We start from the raw sequence: 13,308 nt of genomic DNA, 5'->3' as shown, positions 1-13,308 counted from the left end.
CCCCTTGCAGAGCCACAATTCCCAGCACCCGTCTCAAACTACAGTTCCCAGGATTTCTGAGATTCATGGTTCTAACGGTGGTGTAAAAGTGCTTTAAATGCGTGGAGAAAATGTGACCGTAGGCTGCCCTGAGCTACCTGGAGGAAGGCTGTTATTTTAAAACTCTTCATTTCACCCCCCACACCTGGAATATTCGTGGCTCCCGCTTGATCTCCCAGAAAGCAATTAAATCAGCCGGCAAACTGCAAAGTCGCTAGCGCCTTTTCTCATTGCTTTTCTGCTTCATTCTCAAAGCAGCTCCTGAACTTTGCAGCAGCAACTAAATCTGAACTGAAGCCGGTCCCGTTGGCAAAATACGAAGCCAGTACATCTGGTGCTAGTGCCACGAGCTCTGCAGTCGCATGCAATATGGTTTTCAACCACATATGTTGCTTCAGGCAAGTCGTCGGGCTCCTGTGGTAAACTCTGTCTGGCGGGATTGCAGTTAAAAGTGGCTTAACACCAGACTCTTCCCCCCCCCCTGAAGCTGCTGAGCAGCTTAGCTTGTTGACCAGGGCAATTTGCAGATTCGGTGCTTTTTCAGTGTCAGAAAAGTTGACAACTGGCGAATGCCCAGGCCAGAGGTTTGCCAAAACTGATGTGGCGGTAATCCCAGCCTATCTACAAAATATGTCCAGGTGTCCTACGACCTTTTCTTTGATCTGACAAGGAGGGGTTGGTGGTCCGAGTGAAGGAAAATGCGGAGAACTTCAAATGCTTCTTGTGTCTAGCGTATTTGACTTATCCTCCTACCCTCATCGTACACACAAATAATAATCATTTTTTTCTGAAAAGCACAAATGTTATTCCAGTTGTTAAGCTAGATAACCACTTGGATCACCAGCTTAGGGAAGAAAGGGAACAATTACCAACAATATTAGTAGCCTAAATTCCTGGGACATTAGTTTGGTCAAGTTCTCCAGATAAAATATGAGTACTTGACATTTTTGAGATGCATCATTAGAATGATTCACTGATCAAAAGAACATTAGCAGTACAATAAGGCTCTAATAGGGCAATACAAGACCAGGAAAAGGTAGGGTATTTTCTGTGTGTGTGTGTGTCCCTGTCCCAGGAGAGTCTGTCTTCCCCATGTGCATTTGGAAACTGAATGGCCAAGGAAAAGCCATGTTGGAAGCGAGTGCCATTTGTGATCATGGAGCAGAGTCATTACTGATCACAGGGCAGGTCTGTTAAAGCACCCGACTTCGCTTTTAATTTCTTGCTTTTGTTGAGCTTGTGCCAACAGGAGAGAACCGTAGCCAGTCTTAAAAGGCAGGGTGTTTTTATTTATTTAATGAATTCTTCTGGTTTTTGAGAAGGAGAGTTATTAAAATAGCAGATTCTATTAAGGGTCTATGTGTGCAAGATTGCCAGGTGGGGTAGGCGATTAGGGTTGCAGCGGAGATTTGCAGGCTATTCCGAGTGGGGCGTTTGTGATGGTGTGTATGAAATGGGGGTTGCAGTCACCTTGGGTATCAAGTGTGAGGCAGATAGGGTTCAGAAGGAGAATAGGGTATACAGGAGGCGGTGTTCGAAATTAACCAGGAGCCAGGCACATTTTGCACCTAGCTATCGGCCAGGGACACGGGTGGCACTGTGGGTTAAACCACAGAGCCTAGGACTTGCCGATCAGAAGGTCGGTGGTTCGAATCCCCGCGACGGGGTGAGCTCCCGTTGCTCGGTCCCTGCTCCTGCCAACCTAGCAGTTCGAAAGCGTGTCAAAGTGCAAGTAGATAAATAGGTACCGCTCTGGCGGGAAGGTAAACAGCGTTTCCGTGCACTATTCTGGTTCACCAGAAGCGGCTTAGTCATGCTGGCCACATGACCCGGAAGCTGTACACCGGCTCCCTTGGCCAATAAAGTGAGTTGAGCACCGCAACCCCAGAGTCGGCCACGACTGGACCTAATGGTCAGGGGTCCCTTTACCTTTACTTTTATCGGCCAGTAGATAAATAGGTACCACTCCAGCGGGAAGGTAAACAGCATTTCCGTGTGCTGCTCTGGTTTGCCAGAAGTGGCTTAGTCATGCTGGCCACATGACCCGGAAGCTGTACGCTGGCTCCCTCAGCCAATAAAGCAAGATGAGCGCCGCAACCCCAGAGTCATTCACGACTGGACCTTACGGTCATGGGTCCCTTTACCTTTACCTATCGGCCACTTGAGACCAAGTAAAGATATCTGGGCACCAGGATGGTGCCCGATAACTCCACCATCTGGGGATCAGTGGATCCTTACTGTTTCCCCACGCCAATACCACATCCTGCGGAATTCCATCAGTTCTATTTTATCTGTACAATCAGAATGAATTTCAGGAGCCAAAATGCTTTTTCTGTGCAGCCTGAGCAGGAGCAGTGAACAACATTTATAGTTATATCTCCACCCCCATCGTTCAGCCCGAACACTGAGATCTAGTACCGAGGGCCTTCTGGCGGTTCCCTCGTTGCGAGAAGTGAGGTTACAGGGAACCAGACAGAGGGCCTTCTCGGTAGTGGCACCCACCCTGTGGAACACCCTCCCTTCAGATGTGAAGGAAATAAGTAGCTATCCTATCTTTAAAAGACACCTGAAGGCAGCCCTGTTCAGGGAAGTTTTTAGTATTTAATGCTGTACTGTTTTTAACATTTGATTGGGAGCCGCCCAGAGCGGCTGGGGAAACTCAGCCAGATGGGCAGGGTATAAATAATAAATTATTATTAATATTATTAAATGTTGTAGGTTCTCTTACCCCACCCCTCGGCCCTGCTCACAGTTATGAGGAATATTCTTACTTTATGAATGGTCTGTTTCACCCTTCAGAAAAAGAGGTCGGAATTGGCCAATATCTATGTCGACCGTCCCTGGATCAAGTGACTTTCCTTCTTTAAGTTCTCAGAGTTCTTTAACCTAGCTCAAGGTTCTCCCCTGAACCAGCCAGATCTTTAACTGACAATCCATCACATTCAGTCCATCATTTGAAAAATAAGATTTTAGAGCCGTCTTGCCACAAAATGGCAACTAGACATTCCATTTTGGCAACTTTAACCCTGGTTAAAGGAGCCATTTGGCGCCAAGCTTATATATCTGAGTTTATAACACTGGTAGTGAGACTGGAGTAGGTTTCCAAAGGTGATCTCAGGCCCCAAAAGATTGGCAAGCCCTTATTTAATCACTGCGCCACACTGGCATATTTCATAACCAAAGGAATAGGCGCTGCACGCGCTCTCTCCGCAAACATGGTGGTCCTGGCAAAATCTTCACTTCAAACCCAGAGCTATGTACTTATTTTTCCAGTACAGTGGTACCTCAGTTTAAGAACAGTCCAGTTTAAGAACGATTTGGTATACACACTCCACAAAACCGGAGATAGTGTCTTGGTTTGAGAACTTTACCTTCGTCCAAGAACGGAATCTAAATGGTGGAAGGGCACTGGTGGCGGGAGGCCTCATTGGGGAAAGCGCACCTCAGTTCAAGAACGGTTTTGGTTTAAGAACGGACTTCCGGAACGGATTAAGTTCGTAAACCGAGGTACCACTGTATTTACTGCCATAGACTTTAATGGAGCAGGAAAACCTTAAGTTTTGAACCGCTGCTCAAAATTTCATCCAGTTGCTTTCCTTGAGAGGCCTGAATAAGAATCACACTAGGTTTCACCAAAATGGGAAATAAATAAATGATCTGGCTATTTTTAAAATGGGAGGTGGATGGAAGCCTCCATTTCAGACCTCCTTTATATTGCTGGACCTCTGCCAATTCTTATTGGATCGGTTTGAAACTTTCCTGCATCCGCAGACCCCATCGGGTTGATCAGCGGTGCCAGTTTCAACATATTAGTTCAACAGGTGCCATTTTTAAATAAAGTATAAGAGTTTTGGGTCTTATGATGGCAAAGCTTCCTTTTTTGCAAAGTTTTCTCCAAGCCTTCTCCCCTCCCCCTGTAAAACCCTTGATGCCCTCATTACCGGATCCCAGACCCGGCTTTGGCGTGGCTCCTTCAGGGCTGAATTACTAAAGCACAAAGTATGCATGTACCACATCAGTTGCAAAAAGGGACGCTTGCCTGTTTCCTTTTCCTCTTTAAAGTTCACAGGCACAAGGCCCTTCTCATGCTTTGCTCAGTGCTCCTGTGTGTTTTTTAAAAGGTTAAAAGTCGCCTGAAGAGCATTCTGTTGTATGAAAAAAAAAACCTCGCATTGCTGCTTTAACTTGTGTCCCATACCACATTCAGGTCCGTTTCCGGATTTAAATTTTAAAAGTCCCTTTAAGTTTTCCCCACTATTTGTGAGGTGTTTGTTGTCCAAAATTCCTTCATTTAACCACCTCCTCTGTGGAGTTTTCCCTTCTTCTCTCAGTTCCACTAACACAGGATTGTGGTCTGAAAGTGACCTAGGCGGTATCTGTTTTCTTCATCCTCAATGATAAATCACTGGATGTCCATATCAAGTCGATTCTTCCGGCAGACTGATTGTGGCTCTGAGAAAAAAGTGAATTCTCTGTCCAGTGGGTGTTTAAACCTCCACATGTCAATCAAATTATAGTCTCCCTTCCTTATTTTCGTTTTTCCTTATTGTCCTATCCATTTCTAGGGAGACTACCCCCATTAGTATCTCCAAGTAGAATTACTTTCTGGTCCATTAATTCAAACATTCTTTCTTCTAATGTTTTATAAAATTCCAACTATCATTTGGTGCATAAATTCCAACTATTACTAATTTCTCACTTTGTGGGATACCCGGGGGATGTTTCCATTGATATTCTGGCGCATGTGCGCCTGCATGGATATCCATGCTCAAGTTCAACATGAAAAGCATCTTCTAGACCACCTGGGAACCCCCTTTGCCAACAACCCCTCTAAGGAAAGTTAGTGTGATGTGTCTTTTACTGGAAATTCTTTAAAAAGAAAAGGCTAGCTATTTAAGAACCCCCCAAATGCAGGAATCTCAGCTAAAGCATCCATGACAGGTGGCCATTGAACCTCTGCTTAAAAACCTCTGAGGAAGGAGAGTCAACAGCCTCTTATGGGAGTCTGCTCCACTGCTGAACAGCTCTTATTGTCAGAAAGTTTTTCTAAATATTTTGTCAGAATCTCCTTTCCAGAAACTTGAAGCCATTGGTTCGAGTCCTACCCTGCAGAGCAGGAGAAAACAAGCATGTTTCCTCTTCCAAGTGACAGCTCTTAAGATATCTGAAGATGGCTATCATATCATAGAATCATAGAGTTGGAAGAGACCACAAGGGCCATCGAGTCCAACCCCCTGCCAAGCAGGAAACACCATCAGAGCACTCCTGACATATGGATGTCAAGCCTCTGCTTAAAGACCTCCAAAGTAGGAGACTCCACCACACTCCTTGGCAGCAAATTCCACTGTCGAACAGCTCTTACTGTCAGGAAGTTCTTCCTAATGTTTAGGTGGAATCTTCTTTCTTGTAGTTTGGATCCATTGCTCCGTGTCCGCTTCTCTGGAGCAGCAGAAAACAACCTTTCTCCCTCCTCTATGTGACATCCTTTTATATATTTGAACATGGCTATCATATCACCCCTTAACCTCCTCTTCTCCAGGCTAAACATGCCCAGCTCCCTTAGCCGTTCCTCATAAGGCATCGTTTCCAGGCCTTTGACCATTTTGGTTGCCCTCCTCTGGACACGTTCCAGTTTGTCAGTGTCCTTCTTGAACTGTGGTGCCCAGAACTGGACACAGTACTCCAGGTGAGGTCTGACCAGAGCAGAATACAGTGGCACTATTACTTCCCTTGATCTAGATGCTATACTCCTATTGATGCAGCCCAGAATTGCATTGGCTTTTTTAGCTGCCGCGTCACACTGTTGGCTCATGTCAAGTTTGTGGTCAACCAAGACTCCTAGATCCTTTTCACATGTACTGCTCTCAAGCCAGGTGTCACCCATCTTGTATTTGTGCCTCTCATATATCCTATCAGTTTCCTCTTCTCCAGGCTAAACATACCCAGCTCCTTCAAGCGCTCCTCATAAGACTTAGTTTCCAGGTATTATTATTATTATTATTATTATTATTATTATTATTATTATTATTAATACCCTGCCCATCTGGCTGAGTTTCCCCAGCCACTCTGGTCGGCTCCCAGCAGAATATTAATAATAAAGCGATAAAACATAAGAAGAATACAGTCATACTTTGGGTTACAGACGCTTCAGGTTGCGTTTTTTCAGGTTGTGGACCGCCGAAACCCAGAAGTACTGGAAGGGGTTACTTACGGGTTTCGGCGGTCGCGCATGTGCAGAAGTGCTAAATCGCGCTTTGCGCATGCGCAGAACCACCGAATCACAACGTGCGCAGACGCGCTGCTGCAGGTTGTGGACGCTGCAGGTTGCGAATGTGCATCCCGCACGGATGACATTCACAACCCAAGCGTCCACTGTAGTAGTAGTAGTAGTAATAATAATAATAATAATAATAATAATAATAATATATATCCTGCCAATCTGGCTGGGTTTCCAGCACATAAAAAAGCATAATAAGGCATCAGACATTAAAAACTGCCGTGTAGTTATTTATCTCCTTGACATCTGATGGGAGGCTGTAGGGTGCCACTACTGAGAAGGCCCACTGCGATGAACAATTGGACCACTTTAACTGTCCAAAGAATCCTGTAGTTTATTTTTTATTTTTTTAAAATAATATTTATTAAGCATTTTAAAATTACAGAAAAAACAAAGAGACAAAAAAGGGAAAAAAACAAGGGAAAAACAAACAGCAATCAAACAATACAAATCGATAAAAAATCAAAAATCAAAAACAAAACACGTAACACATCAAAATAAAAAAACAAAAATAAACAACAAAAATTTAAAAACAAATCCAATATTCCCAAATCCTTAACTGTCATTGCCTTATTTCATCGACCTCCTCACACCTCCCTTTTTTTGTATTCTAGCTATTAATTATCACAGCAAATCCTTCCCATTTTTCATAATATTCTGTCATTAAAGTACCTTAATCTATTTTAACCTTATCTTACTATAAAAAACCCTAAAACTTAAAACTTAAATCTTATTCATACCAATTTCTCATAACCATAACATATTCTTGCATAGTCAAAATAAAAAAATCCTTCCAGTAGCACCTTAAAGACCAACTAAGTTAGTTCTTGGTATGAGCTTTCGTGTGCATGCACACTTCTTCAGATACACTGAAACAGAAGTTGCCAGATCCTTCTATATAGAGAGAAGGTGGGGAGGGGTATTACTCAGAAGGGTGGTGGGAATGGGAGATTGGCAGATAGCTGAGATGAGCCTGTTGACGACTCTTAACGACTGCAATAGGTCTTACAGGAAAAGGCAAGGGGTGAGAAGGTGAAAAATGGCTAAGTCATGTATAATGAGATAAGAATCCAATGTCTTTGCTCAGACCAGGTCTCTCCATGGTTTTAAGTTTGGTAATGAGTTGCAATTCAGCAGCTTCTCTTTCCAGTCTATTTCTGAAATTCCTTTGTAGTAAAACAGCTACTTTGAGATCTTGTATATTCTTGCATAGTTCTTTTTAACATTTCTGCTAAAGCCAAATAATTTCGTTCCAACATTTTTCTAATACTCATTAATTTTACAAAACAATCCTAAATAATTTTTTTTTAAAAAAAAAACTTTCTTCCAATCTTCATCCAACGTCTCTTCCTCCTGGTCCCGGGTTTTGTCAGTCCTTTCTATCCCATCCATCTAGTTCATTAACCTGGTAATCTTAGGTCCGAGGCCCTTAAGTCTCTTCCATGTCCCTTCCGCAGATCTTCTTCATATTTATACCTGTACTTTACTTTGTCTCCTGGTCCTTTCACTCGTGGAAACTCCAACTTGACAGTATTTTTGTCCCTTCTCGACAGATCAGCCCCTTTTCCATAGTCCACACTGAACTCCATGTGGTATTTAAAAGCATGTTTCAAAGTCCCTCCAGAGTTGAGGACCCCCACAACCCCAAACTCCTCACGGCTCATTGCCAGACTTGAAAAGTCAAAACATCCCTGCATAGGGGGGTCTATCCAGCCCCCCATCTCCAAGCCAAACAAAACTCTATCTCTCCAAATCTGGCTTTTTCCAAGTTCATTTGTCTGATCCCCGAGAGCTGTAGTTTAAGGGCGCTGGGAATTGTAGCTCTGTGATGAACTATAATTCCCAGGATTTTTTTTTGCAAGCAGGGAGCCACGACTGTTAAAGTCATGTAAATGTGCTTTCAATGCATGGTGCGGGGCTAGCCTATAAGCCAGGGGTCCCCAACCTGTGGCCCATGGGCCACTAGCGGCCCACGGAGGCCATTTAATTGAGCCGCCTGCTCAGTGAGTCTCCACATGCTGCACTAAACCGGCACAGTGCGGCGCAGAGACTCCGGAAATTGCTTCTGCGCATGTCTGCGGCACCGGAAATCGCTTCTGCGCATGCCCAGATGCCAGAAATCGCTTCTGCGCATGTCTGCAGCACCAGAAATTGCATCTGCACATGCCCAGACGCCGGAAATCACTTCTGCTCGTGCTCAGACGCCAGAAATCTCTTCCGGGCATGTCCGTGGCGCCAGAAATCGTTTATGTGCATGTCCACGGTGCCAGAAACCGCTTCTGTGCATGTCCGCGATTTCTGGCGCCATAGACATGCACAGACACAATTTCCAGTGTTGCACTGTGCCTGTCCGGCCCTCGGAGGATCTCTGCAGGAGTGATCCGGCCCCTGCCTTGCCGGCCCCTGCTCTAAGCTGTAGCGTAAATATAGCCCTGCAGAGGCAATTTGGCCTCCAAGCGCTATGTCTCTGAGCCGAAGTTTGTGTTGGTTGCAGCAACAGTTGGGGGAAATAAGGACTCATTTCCTGTGCAGCTCTGCACATCCCATAATAGTATCCTGTGGCTATGGCAGCCTGTTACTGCACGCAGAGATAACAGCTGCTGAAAGGAACTTTGAATGCTGTGAGCTATTGTACAAATGGGCTTGAGCGCCAGAGAAACTGTCTAGAAATAAGTTCCGTTAAACGAGTTATACAATTTGTTGCTTTTAATAGGGGGGCGGGAGACGGAGCGGGGGCCCAACTGCTGCGGGGGAATGACGTCAGTGCAAAAAAAAAAAGGCCCCCCCCCCCACACCTTGACATCACTGTTTTTCAGAACAGGAATGACATAAGTGTAAAGAAGCAGAACAATTGTGTCAGGGACTTGTGTGGTGGCGGCTAATTTGCGAAGTTGTTTCAAAACAAGCCTTCAGAAACTGTTCTGAGGTTGGGAGCAGAACTGTGGACGTTTTTTCAATGTTCCTGAAAAAAGCTTAAAAAACCCCCAACAGTAATGAATCCCCAAAGCAGAAATTGGTGTACTTTCCTTCTTTTTTCCATTTTGTGCAAATTCTGTATCAAGCTCTACAGATGCTCTATTAAAACCCACCTGGCTTGTTGCTGGTTCTACCTCTGGGGTGAATCCGCAGGCGAAGAATTATTCGCATTTTGCGGCATTCCACGTACCTCTGCGTCCTTCAGATGTCCGATAGCTGAACTCTGCTTCCTTCAAAATTGAAATGGGAGAGATGTGCTTTACTATTGCACCCCAAACTGCCAGATTCAAGGGTGCTAGATTCTTATTATCTCTCCTCAAAAGGAGAGCCCCTCGTGCATTTTTACAGTTCTCAACACGCCTCCTGATTAGGAGGAGGAAACTTCATAGCAGCCATTCCTGCAGATATCTCATTAATAATAATAGTAGTAGTAATAATAATAATAATAATAATAATAATAATAATAATAATAATAATAATAATATATTACAGTGGTACCTCTGGATGCGAACGGGATTCCTTCTGGAGCCCCGTTCACATCATGAGCAGAACGCAACCCACGCGTGCGTGGGTCACGATTCAATGCGCATGCGCGTGCTGTCATTCTGAGCGTCTGCGCATGCGCGAGCGGCGAAACCCGAAAGTAACCCGTTCCGTTACTTCCGGGTCACTGTGGGATGCAACCTGAAAAGATTTAACCCGAAGCGACTTTAACCCGAGGTATAACTGTATTTTAATGAACCTTTTAATGAGGGTGAAAGAGGAGAGCGCAAAATATGGTCTGAAGCTCAACATCAAAAAGACGAAGATCATGGCCACTGGGCCCATCACCTCCTGGCAAATAGAAGGGGAAGAAATGGAGGCAGTGAGAGATTTTACTTTCTTGGGCTCCATGATCACTGCAGATGGTGACAGCAGCCACGAAATTAGAAGACACCTGCTTCTTGGGAGAAAGGCGATGACAAACCTAGACAGCATCTTAAAAAGCAGAGACATCACCTTGCCAACAGAGGTCCGTATAGTTAAAGCTATGGCGGGTGGCGCTGTGGGTTAAATCACAGGGCCTAGGACTTGCCGATCAGAAGATCGGCGGTTCGAATCCCCGCAACAGGGCGAGCTCCCGTTGCTCGGTCCCTGCTCCTGCCAACCTAGCAGTTTGAAAGCACGTCAAAGTGCAAGTAGATAAATAGGTACCGCTCCGGCGGGAAGGTAAACGGTGTTTCCGTGCATTGCTCTGGTTCGCCAGAAGCGGCTTAGTCATGCTGGCCACATGACCTGGAAGCTGTACGCTGGCTCTCTTGGCCAATAAAGTGAGATGAGCGCCGCAACCCCAGAGTCGGCCACGACTGGACTAATGGCCAGGGGTCCCTTTACCTTTATGTATTGTTTATGCATTCTAACAATGCGACACCAGATGGCGCTGTGGAGATCCCTTCTTGCCAACCTGATTTCTCGAAGTTTGCAATGCGTTTAACTGGAACGCTCCTTGGATGTGTCTAGATCCAGCCTGGGCAAAAGATTCCTGCATTGCCGGGTTTCGATTAGTTGACCCCCGTGGCCCCTTCCAACTCGACAAGTCTGTGATTCTCCAATATACAGTGATACCTTGTTCCTCAAACGCCTTGGTACTCAAACAACTTGGAACCCAAACACTGCAAACCCGGAAGTAAGTGTTCTGGTTTGCGGACTTTTATTGGAAGCCAAACGTGTTCCGTTTTGAGTGTTACGCTTCCAATGTGAGTTCCACACTTCAGTTTTGAGTGTTAGGCTGAGTTCCCTCTGTTTTTGCTATTTATTTTGTGCTTTTGTTTTCGTGGCTCTTTCTTGTTTTGTTCTTGTGACTGTGTGGAACCCAGTTCAGCTACTGGTTGATTGATTGTGTGAATGAAGTACACTGTTTACCGTTTTCATTTTATGGACCAGTGGTCTCGTTAGATAGTAAAAATCATGTTAAATTCCTGTTTTAGGGGTTGTTTTTAAAAGTCTGGAACGGATTAATCTGTTTTGCAGTACTTTCTGTGGGAAAGCGCTCCTTGGTTTTGGAATGCCTTGGTTTTGGAACTGACTTCTGGGACGGATTAAGTTTGAGAACCAAGGCACAGTGGTACCTCTGGTTACGTACTTTATTTGTTCCGGAGGTCCGTTCTTAACCTAAAACTGTTCTTAACCTGAAGCACCACTTTAGCTAATGGGGCCTCCCGCTGCCGCACGATTTCTGTTCTCATCCTGAAGCAAAGTTCTTAAGCCGAGGTACTATTTCTGGGTTAGCAGAGTCTGTAACCTGAAGCGTATGTAACCCCAGGTACCACTGTACTACTGTATCAATATATCGCCCAGCCCTACTAGGGAGCATGTGCGCCAAATTGGGGCTGAAAATTGAGAGCCCAAATTCTGCTACTGCTGACCTATAGCCCTTTCCCAGAGTGAAGTCCCTGATTCAGGGGCCTCCCCCGGGGTGTCCCAGCAGGGGTGGGGTGCCATCTGGGTCCCCCCTTCAGACTTCCCGATCTCTTTTCTCCTTGTTTGCCCTGCTCTTGCGCAGCCTCTGATCTGTCTGCCGCCTCTGATCTCTGTAAAACTGTGACCCTGGAAAAGGCAAAAATACGAATTAAAAACACCCTGCGCCTCACGGCAGGAAACCGCCGCTCTCTCGGCCAGGAGATGAAAAGGCCTGTTTGTTTATGGAGCCGTCCGCCCCATTGATGGGGAGGAGTCAGAGCACAAAGATATTGTGCAGGAGAAGCTCATTTCACTTTCAAAACGGCTGCGTGGAATTATTTGCATGCGTTTTGACTGTTGTGCCTCGCGTTGTGCCACCAATCTGAGGGAGCCTGGCGGCAGGGGGAGGGAGCCTTCAACCTCCCCACACCCCGCCCCATATCTAAAGGGTGATTCCTACTTGCACCCAGCTCCGACTCTGCTAGCGCGCACCCTCCTCAACCCAAAAGATGTGTCTTCTTTTTTTTCCTGCCGCCTCCACCTCCAGCTGGATATTGGAAGCACATGTTCACATCGGGGTCTGCGTTTAATTACTGGTGGAGACAGCAGTCTCTGCAGGTCCAAGACGGCTTATTTCGTTTTTTGCATCTTTGGGCTCCCGGGGACCAGAGTGGAGGGATGGCTTGCCGCGTTGGAGGCAAGCTTGAAAGGGAATAATTGGGATTTTCCTGCATCCTCTTTCTCTCAGCTGGTTGCCATTTGGAGCAGCTTCTGTCGGTGTTGCTGTCTTCTTCTTCTTCTTCTTCTTCTTCTTCTTCTTCTTCTTCTTCTTCTTCAGTTTGCTTATTCTTTTTAAAGCTCTAAACGGCCTTGGCCCAGTATACCTGAAGGAGCATCTCCACCCCCATTGTTCTGCCCGGACACTGAGGTCCAGAGCCGAGGGCCTTCTGGCGGTTCCCTCGCTGCGAAAAGTGAGGTTACAGGGAACCAGGCCGTTTTCTTTCTCCCAGGTTTTTCCTTTCTCCCCTTTGCCACAACTGCCGTATTTTCCGCTCTATAAGACGCACCAGACCATAAGACGCACCAGACCATAAGACGCACCTAGTTTTTGGAAGAGGAAAACAAGAAAAATATATTCTGAATCCCAGAAGCCAGGACAGCCAGCAGGAGCGCAGCGCAGCGATCCCACCGGCTGTCCTGGCTTATGGGATAGCCGCACACAGCCTCTCCTGGCCGAAGGGAGGCTCTTTAAAGGGAGCGCTGAGCAGAGCCTCCCGCCTGCATTCGCTCCATAAGACGCACACACATTCCCCCTTACTTTTTAGGAGGGGGGAAGTGCATCTTATAGAGCCAAAAATACGGTATCTGGTCAGTTGGCTGCAGTTGCCGAGCAGCAAAATTGGCTTGTTCCCTGCTCAGCTAGCGGTACGTGGCGGCGGCCCACACCCAGAAACCAAACCACGCGGTTTTCAGTGGGACTCGAGTGAGCTGGACTCCCCCCGCAAAGCGTGGGAGCAGTTAACTCGAAAGGCTGTGCAAAGAGAGGAAGCATTCAGAAGACTGAAACTGGATCCAGT

The 13,308-nt window shown here is 46.0% G+C and overlaps 1 protein-coding gene and 1 long non-coding RNA gene across 2 annotated transcripts in view; one reads left to right on the top strand and one right to left on the bottom strand.

Moving 5' to 3' along the window:
* The window catches only part of TAMALIN (trafficking regulator and scaffold protein tamalin), a 39,409-nt gene that overhangs the window by 4,257 nt on the left and 21,844 nt on the right, over positions 1–13,308 (top strand). The gene's annotated exons all lie outside the window — the stretch shown is intronic.
* Positions 9,413–13,308, bottom strand: part of LOC310700693 — a 74,224-nt gene continuing 70,328 nt past the window's right edge. The window contains exon 4 of the long non-coding RNA XR_014522721.1: positions 9,413–9,522. This is a non-coding gene — a long non-coding RNA (uncharacterized lncRNA). The remainder of the gene's footprint in view (positions 9,523–13,308) is intronic.

The sequence above is a fragment of the Podarcis liolepis genome, assembly GCF_965112155.1.
Source record: "Podarcis liolepis genome assembly, chromosome: 2".
NCBI lineage: Eukaryota > Metazoa > Chordata > Lepidosauria > Squamata > Lacertidae > Podarcis > Podarcis liolepis.
This window is presented reverse-complemented; position numbering and strand designations above follow the sequence as displayed.